The sequence below is a fragment of the Streptopelia decaocto genome, assembly GCF_964273445.1.
Source record: "Streptopelia decaocto genome assembly, contig: HAP1_SCAFFOLD_226, whole genome shotgun sequence".
Classification (NCBI taxonomy): Eukaryota; Metazoa; Chordata; class Aves; order Columbiformes; family Columbidae; genus Streptopelia; species Streptopelia decaocto.
The window spans coordinates 30,432-39,339 of NW_028116888.1; positions in this window are offsets into that span (position 1 = coordinate 30,432).

The following is an 8,908-nucleotide window of genomic DNA, read 5'->3' on the forward strand; positions in this document are numbered from 1 at the left end:
GTTACTGGGAGCACTGGGTTCGTTACTGGCAACATTGGGGGTTGTTAGGGGGTTACTGGGAGCGGTAGGTAGTTACTGGAAACACTGGGAGGGGTTGTTGGAAGCACTGGGAGGGGTATTGGGAACACTAGGAGGATTAGTGGGGCAATACTGGGAGGGTTACTGGGAGCACTGGGGATTTACTGGGAGTACTTGCAAGATTACTGTGAACAATGGGGGTTGCTGTGAGTATTGGAGGGGTTAGTGGGGGGTTACTGGGAGCACTGGAAGGCTTACTGGGAACATTAGGGGTTTCTGGGGGTTTACTGGGAGCACTAGGTGGTTACTGGAAGGACTGGGGGGGTTGCTGGGAGCACTGGTAAGGTTATTGGGAGTGCAACTGAGAACACTAGAAGGATTAGTGCGGTGTTACTGGGAGCATTGGGGGGGTATTTGGAACATTGCGGGTGGCTGGGGGCTTACTGGGAGCACTAGGTGGTTACTGGGAGCACTGGGGGGGCTATTGGGAACACTAGGAGATCTAGTGTGGGGTCACTGGGAACTCTGGGAGGGTTACTGGAAGTTCTGGGGGCTTTCTGTGGGGTACTGGGTGTACTAGGTGGTTACTGGGAGCACTGTAGGGTTTACTGGGAACCCTGGGAGGGTTATTAGGAGCACAGGGGGTTTATTGGGAGTTTTTGGAGGATTAGTAGGAACAATGGGGGTTGCTGGGAGCACTGGAGAGGTTTGTGGGGGGTTACTGGGAGCACTGGGAGTTGCTGAGGGCTTACTGGGAGCACTGGGACGGTTGCTGGGAGGGGTACTGGGAACACTAGGTGGATTAGTGGGGCGTTACTGGGAGTACCAGGAGAGTTGCTGGGAATACTGGCAATTGCTGGGGAGGTACTGATAGCACTAGGTGGTTACTGGAAGGCTTACTGGGAGGCTTACTGGGAACACTAAAAGGGTTACTGGGGGATTGCTGGTAACACTACATGGGTTACTGGAACCACAGGGGCGGCCTCAGGGGCCATTACTGGGAGCACTGGGGGTTTATTGGGTGTTATTAGGTGATTACTGGGAACATTGGGGATTGCTGGGAGCACTGGAGGGGTTGTGGGAGGTTGCTGGGAGAACTGGGAGGGATACTTGAAATTCTGGGGGTTGCTGGGTGGATACTGGGAGCACTAAGTGGTTACTGGGACCACTGGGACTGTTAGTGGGGGATTGCTGGGAGCAATGGGTGGGCTTCTGAAGGTCACTGGCTGCACTGCGGGAGTTGCTGGGAGCACTGGGAGGGTTACTGGGAACACTTGGAGGGTTGCTGGGAGCACTGGGAGGGTTACTGGGAACACTGGAGATTGCTGGGGAGTTACTGGGAGCACTAGGTAGTTACTGGGAGCACTGGTAAGGTTACAAGGAGGGTTACTGGGAATACCAGGAGAATTAGAGGGAGATTTCTGGGAACAGTGCAAGGGTGACTGGCAGCACTGGAGGGTTTGCTGGGAGCACTGGGAAGGTTCACTGGGAACACTGGCAGTTGCTGGGGGCTTACTGGGAGCACTAGAAGGATTAGTGGGTGTTACTGGGAGCACTGGGAAGGTTGCTGGTAATACTGGTTGTTTGTGAGGGTGTCGAGGGTTAAGATTGCGGGGTGACAATCAAACCCTGGCAGATGTATTGTTAACCTCCTCTCCCCCCCACTTCCCCCTTGTGCCCCTCCCTCTCCCCCCTTCCCACTCAGCACAGGCGATCGGGAGGGAAAGAAGAACAGAGAGAAGAGAGTTGGAAAAATTAAAGATGTTTTACTAATGCTACTAATAAGAATAGAGAAAATAATACAAAATATACAAAACCAATCTTGAAAGTCTCAGCAACTGCAGAGCCGGCCACCAAAGTCCTGGACTGGACTCTGCAGCCACCGGAGCTGGATTCAGTCTGTCACTGGCCTCAGTTCTCAGGGATGAGTAGCAAGATCCTCTCCTAATGTCGGCCATAAGGAAAAGGGACGAGATCCTCGTGATTTCCCACTTTTATATGAAGTATTCACGTGAATGGAATGTTACACACAGTTGGTCAGTTTCTTGGTCACTTGTTTCTCGTCGCCCCTCTCGCGAGATGTCCATCCGTGCTTATCAATAAGTTTGCATTCCATTGCTATATTTACCAAAACATGTGTCTGGTGCTCCAGGAAAATGCAGTTAATATGAAGGCTTTAGCTGACAGGCAAAATTCACTGAAAGAGAAACTTGGTTTTAACAAAACCAGGACACACTTTCACGTCAAAATCTCTCAAAGTCCAGTGGAGATTCTGAAAATCAATGTTGACATGTTTGGAGTTCCCTCCAAAATTTGGGAATATAGATTTATTGATTTGACAGAGCAGGGACCCAGGCGTCCGGGACCCATAGATTTGATCTAGAAGGGTCCCAGGAGTCCGGGCCCCATAGATTTGAACGGGGAGGGACCCAGGCGTCCGGGCAACCATAGATTGCTCTGGGAAGGGACCCAGGCGTCCGGGCCCCATAGATGGCACTGGGCACGGACCCAGGCGTCCGGGCCCCATAGATTGCACTGAGGAGGGACGCAGGCATCTGGGCCCCATAGATTTTACCAAAGAGGGACCCAGGCGTCCGGGTCCCATAGATATTGAACTGGTGATGGACTCAGGCGTCCGGGCCCCATAGATTGCACTGGGGAGGGACCCAGGCGTCCGGGTGCCATAGACTTGACCTAGGAGGGACCCAGGCGTCCGGGCCCCATATATTTGACCAAAGAGGGACCCAGGCGTCCGGGCCCCATAGATTTGACTGCATAGGGACCCAGGCGTCTGGGCCCCATAGATTTGACAAAGAGGGGACCCAGGCGTCCGGGCCCCATAGATTTGACAAAGAGGGGACGCAGGCGTCCGGGCCCCATAGATATTGCACTGGGGAGGGACCCAGGCATCCGGTCCCCATATATTTGACCAAGGAGGGACCCAGGCGTACGGGCCCCATAGATTTGAACAAGGAGGGACCCAGGCATCCGGACCCCATAGATTTGAATGAGGAGGGACCCAGGCATCCGGACCCCATAGATTGTTCTGAGGAGGGACCCAGGCGTCCGGGCCCCATAGATTGCACTGAGGAGGGACCCAGGCGTCCGGGCCCCATAGATTGTTGCACTGAGGAGGGACCCAGGCGTCCGGGCCCCATAGATTTGACCGAGGAGGGACCCAGGTGTCCGGGCCCCATAGATTGTAGCACTGAGGAGGGACCCAGGCGTCCGGGCCCCATAGATTGCAATGGGGAGGGACCCAGGTGTCCGGGCCCCATAGATTGCACTGAGGAGGGACCCAGGCGTCCGGGCCCCATAGATGTGACAAAGGAGGGACCCAAGCGTCTGTGCCCCATAGATTTGCCAATAAGGGACCCAGGCGTTCGGGCCCCATAGATAAGCCAATAAGGGACCCAGGCATTCGGGCCCCATAGATTTGACGGAGGAGGGACCCAGGCGTCCGGGCCCCATAGATTGCACTGAGGAGGGACCCAGGCGTACGGGTGCCATAGATTTGACCGAGGAGGGACCCAGGCGTCCGGGCCCCATAGATTTAACAAAGAGGGACCCAGGCGTCCGGGCCCCATAGATTTTACACAGAAGGGACCCAGGCGTCCGAGTCCCATAGATTAGTGCACTGAGGAGGGACCCAGGTGTCCGGGCCCCATAGATTTGACTGAGGAGGGACCCAAGCGTCCGGGCCCCATAGATTGGGCCGAGGAGGGACCCAGGTGTCCGGGCCCCATAGATATGAATGAGCAGGGACCCAGGCGTCCGGGCCCCATAGATTTGACCAAAGAGGGACCCAGGCGTCTAGGCCCCATAGATTTTACCATAGAGGGACCCAGGCGTCCGGGCCCCAGAGATCATTGCAGTAAAGAGGGACCCAGGCGTCCGGGCCCCATAGATTTGAGCAGGAGGGACCCAGGCGTCCGGGCCCCATAGATTTGAACTGGGAGGGACCCAGGCGTCCGGGCCCCATAGATTCGACCAAGGAGGGACTCAGGCGTCCGGGCCCCATAGATTGCATTGAGGAGGGACCCAGGCGTCCGGGCCCCATAGATTGCATTGAGGAGGGACCCAGGCGTCCGGGCCCCATAGATTGCAATGTGGAGGGACCCAGGCGTCCGGGCCCCATAGATTTGACGGATGAGGGACCCAGGCGTCCGGGACCCATAGATGTGACCAAGGAGGGACCCAGGAGTCCGGGCCCCATAGATTTGCCAATAAGGGACCCAGGCGTTCGGGCCCCATAGATTTGACCAATAAGGGACACAGGCGTCCGGGCCCCATAGATTTGATGGATGAGGGCCCAGGCGACCAAGCCCCATAGATTTCATGGAGAAGGGACCCAGGCGTCCGGGCCCCATAGATTTGACCGAGGAGGGACCCAGGCATCCGGGCCCCATAGATATGACCAAAGAGGGACCCAGGCGTCCGGGCCCCATAGATTTGACAAAGAGGGGACGCAGGCGTCCGGGCCCCATAGATTTGACCGAGGAGGGACCCAGGCGTCCGGGCCCCATAGATTTGACTGGAAAGGGACCCAGGCGTCCGGGCCCCATAGATTGCACTAGGGAGGGACCCAGTCGTCCGGGCCCCATAGATTTGACCAAAGAGGGACCCAGGCATCCGGTCCCCATAGATTTGACCGAGGAGGGACCCAGGCGTCCGGGCCCCATAGATTGTTGCACTGAGGAGGGACCCAGGCGTCCGGGCCCCATAGATTTGACCGAGGAGGGACCCAGGCGTACGGGCCCCATAGATTGTTGCACTGAGGAGGGACCCAGGCGTCCGGGCCCCATAGATTGCAATGGGGAGGGACCCAGGTGTCCGGGCCCCATAGATTGCACTGAGGAGGGACCCAGGCGTCCGGGCCCCATAGATTGCAATGAGGAGGGACCCAGGCATCCGGGCCCCATAGATTAGTGCACTGAGGAGGGACCCAGGTGTCCGGGCCCCATATATTTGACCGAGGAGGGACCCAGGCGTCCGGGCCCCATAGATTTGACTGAGGAGGGACCCAGGTGTCCGGGCCCCATAGATATGAATGAGGAGGGACCCAGGCGTCTGGGCCCCATAGATTTGATGGATGAGGGACCCAGGCGTCCGGGCCACATTGATTGAAAAGGGGAGGGACCCAGGCGTCCGGGCCCCATAGATTTGACCGAGAAGGGACCCAGGCGTCCGGGCCCCATAGATTTGACCAAAGAGGGACTCAGGCGTCCGGGCCCCATAGATTGCATTGAGGAGGGACCCAGGCGTTCGGGCCCCATAGATTTGATATAGAAGGGACCCAGGCGTCCGGGCCCCATAGATTTTTCTGGGAAAGGACCCAGGCGTCCGGGCCCCATAGATTTGACCAAAGAGGGACCCAGGCGTCCGGGCCCCATAGATTGCACTGGGCAGGGACCCAGGCATCCAGGTCCCATAGATTTGAATGGGGAGGGACCCAGGCGTCCGGGCCCCATAGATTATTGCAGTGAGGAGGGACCCAGGCGTCCGGGCCCCATAGATTATTGCACTGAAAAGGGACCCAGGCATCCGGGCCCCATAGATTTGACCGAGAAGGGACCCAGGCATCCGGGCCCCATAGATTTGACCGAGAAGGGACCCAGGCATCCGGGCCCCATATATTGAACTTGGGAGGGACCCAGGCGTCCGGGCCCCATAGATTTGACGGATGAGGGACCCAGGCGTCCGGGACCCATAGATGTGACCAAGGAGGGACCCAGGCATCCGGGCCCCAAAGATTTGCCAATAAGGGACCCAGGCGTCCGGGCCCCATAGATTTGATGGATGAGGGACCCAGGCGACCAAGCCCCATAGATTTCATGGAGAAGGGACCCAGGCGTCCGGGCCCCATAGATTTGACCGAGGAGGGACCCAGGCGTCCAGGGCCCCATAGATTGCACTGAGGAGGGACCCAGGCGTCCGGGCCCCATAGATTTGACCGAGGAGGGACCCAGGCGTCCGGGCCCCATAGATTGTTGCACTGAGGAGGGACCCAGGCGTCCGGGCCCCATAGATTGCAATGGGGAGGGACCCAGGTGTCCGGGCCCCATAGATTGCACTGAGGAGGGACCCAGGCGTCCGGGCCCCATAGATTAGCCAATAAGGGACCCAGGCGTCCGGGCCCCATAGATTTGAACAAGGAGGGACCCAGGCATCCGGGCCCCATATATCTGTCGGAGGAGGGACCCAGGCGTCCGGGACCCATAGATTTGACCGAGCGGGGACCCAGGCGTCCGGGCCCCATAGATTTGACCGAGCGGGGACCCAGGCGTCCCGGCCCCATAGATTTGACCGGGGAGGGACCCAGGTGTCCAGGCCCCATAGATTGCACTGAGTAGGGACCCAGGTGTCCGGGCCCCATAGATTTGACGGAAAAGTGACCCAGGCATCCGGGCCCCATAGATTGCACTGAGGAGGGACCCAGGCGTCCGGGCCCCATAGATTTGATGGATGAGGGACCCAGGCGTCCGGGCCCCATAGATTTGACCGGGGAGGGACCCAGGCGTCCGGGCCCCATAGATTTGACTGGAAAGGGACCCAGGCGTCCGGGCCCCATGGATTTGACCGAGTAGGGACCCAGGCATCCGGGCCCCATAGATTTGACAAAGAGGGGACCCAGGCGTCCGGGCCCCATGGATTTAACTGAGGAGGGACCGAGGCGTCCGGGCCCCATAGATTTGACTGGAAAGGGACCCAGGCATCTGGGCCCCACAGATTAGACCGAGGAGGGACCCAGGCGTCCGGGCCCCATAGATTTGACTGGAAAGGGACCCAGGCGTCCGGGCCCCATAGATTTGACCGGGGAGGGACCCAGGCGTCCGAGGCCCATAGATTATTGCACGGATGAGGGACCCAGGCGTCCGGGCCCCATAGATTTCACCGAGGAGGGACCCAGGCGTCCGGGCCCCATAGATTTGACCGGGGAGGGACCCAGGCGTCCGGGTCCCATAGATTGCAATGGAAAGGGCCCCAGGCGTCCGGGCCCCATAGATTTGATGGATGAGGGACCCAGGCGTCCGGGCCCCATAGATTGCGCTGGGAGGGACCCAGGCGTCCGGGCCCCATAGATATTGCACCGAGGAGGGACCCAGGCGTCCGAGCCCCATAGATTAGACCGAGGAGGGACCCAGGCGTCCGGGCCCCATAGATTTGACCGGGGAGGGACCCAGGTGTCCAGGCCCCATAGATTTGACCGAGGAGGGACCCAGGCGTCCGGGCCCCATAGATTTGACTGGAAAGGGACCCAGGCGTCCGGGCCCCATGGATTTGACAGAAGAGGGACCCAGGCGTCCGGGCCCCATAGATTTGACTGAGGAGGGACCCAGGCGTTCGGGCCCCATAGATTTGACCGAGCGGGGACCCAGGCGTCCGGGCCCCATAGATTTGACGGAAAAGTGACCCAGGCATCCGGGCCCCATAGATTGCACTGAGGAGGGACCCAGGCGTCCGGGCCCCATAGATTTGATGGATGAGGGACCCAGGCGTCCGGGCCCCATAGATTTGACCAAAGAGGGACCCAGGCGTCCAAGACCCATAGATCCCGCCTGCGCACACACACACAGACACACACACACACACACACACACAGACACAGACGCACACACACACACACACACACACACCCCCATATACATACGCATACATCTTCGCATGCGCGCCCCTTCCCCCCCTCCCCGCACCCGTTCCCCCACTGCCGTGGTCCGGGCTGCGCCGCTTCCCGGCAACTGCCGCCACCCCACCTCAGCCTCGCCGCGCTCCGACGGGGAGGACAGGTCTACCTCTTCCCGGGTCGCCCATGTCTACCGAGCCGCCGCGCCCCCCCACCCCAAAACGCGCGCCGCGCTGCCCCCCCACCCTGCTTTTCTGCCGGGGCCGCCAGGTCTACCTCGGGATCGATCGGGCAAAAAAAAAAAAAAAGGGAGGAAGAGCCGGACTCCCCCGTCCCGCGACGAGGAGCCGCCTGCTCTGCCCCCCCATCCCCGTCGGGGGTTTCCCCTCTTCCCGGTGACCCCGTGCCGCCGGGACGAAGGGCGGGGCGCCGAAAGGCAGGAGGAAGGAGAGGCGAGGGTGGGAGGGAAGAGAGGAGACAAAAGCTTGTGTCGAGGGCTGATTCTCAATAGATCGCAGCGAGGGAGCTGCTCTGCTACGTACGAAACCCTGACCCAGAATCAGGTCGTCTACGAATGATTTAGCGCCGGGTGCCCCACGATCATGCGGTACGCGACGGGGGAGAGGCGGCGCCGCATCCGTCCGCCCCTCCGGTCCCGACCACGAGCGGCACTCCGCACCGGGCCCGCCCCGCGGCGGGGGCGAGCGGCCGGCTATCGCGAGCCCACCGAGGCGCCGGCGGCGCTGCGGTATCGCTACGTCTAGGCGGGATTCTGACTTAGAGGCGTTCAGTCATAAGCCCGCAGATGGTAGCCTCGCGCCAGTGGCTCCTCAGCCAAGCGCACGCACCAGGGGTCTGAACCTGCGGGAAAAGAAGCCCGCCAAGGGCCGACGGAGAGAGCGGGACACCGAGCGGAGGCCGGCCAGCCGGCCGAGGCTCCTGGGACAGCGACGGGCACGAGCCCGCGCCCAGCCCTGAGAGTTTCGAGCGGAGCTGGACGGCGTCCGCGAAAGCCCCGCCGCCGCCGCCGCCGCCGCGCTGAGCCGGGGATGCTGCGGCTGGCTCTCGAGCGCTCCTCTGGAAGCGGCTGCCCCCTCTCTCCTATCATACGGACCTACAAGACCGCGCCCCCTCGCGTCCTCAGGACTCGCTCGGTCCCTTCACCGGGGTGGCGCGCTCGAGCAAGCCGAGTTTTACCTCGACGTAACGGGAGGTAGCGACAAAACAGCGACGCCTCAGGAGGCTCCGGGGGGGGGGGGAGGGGGA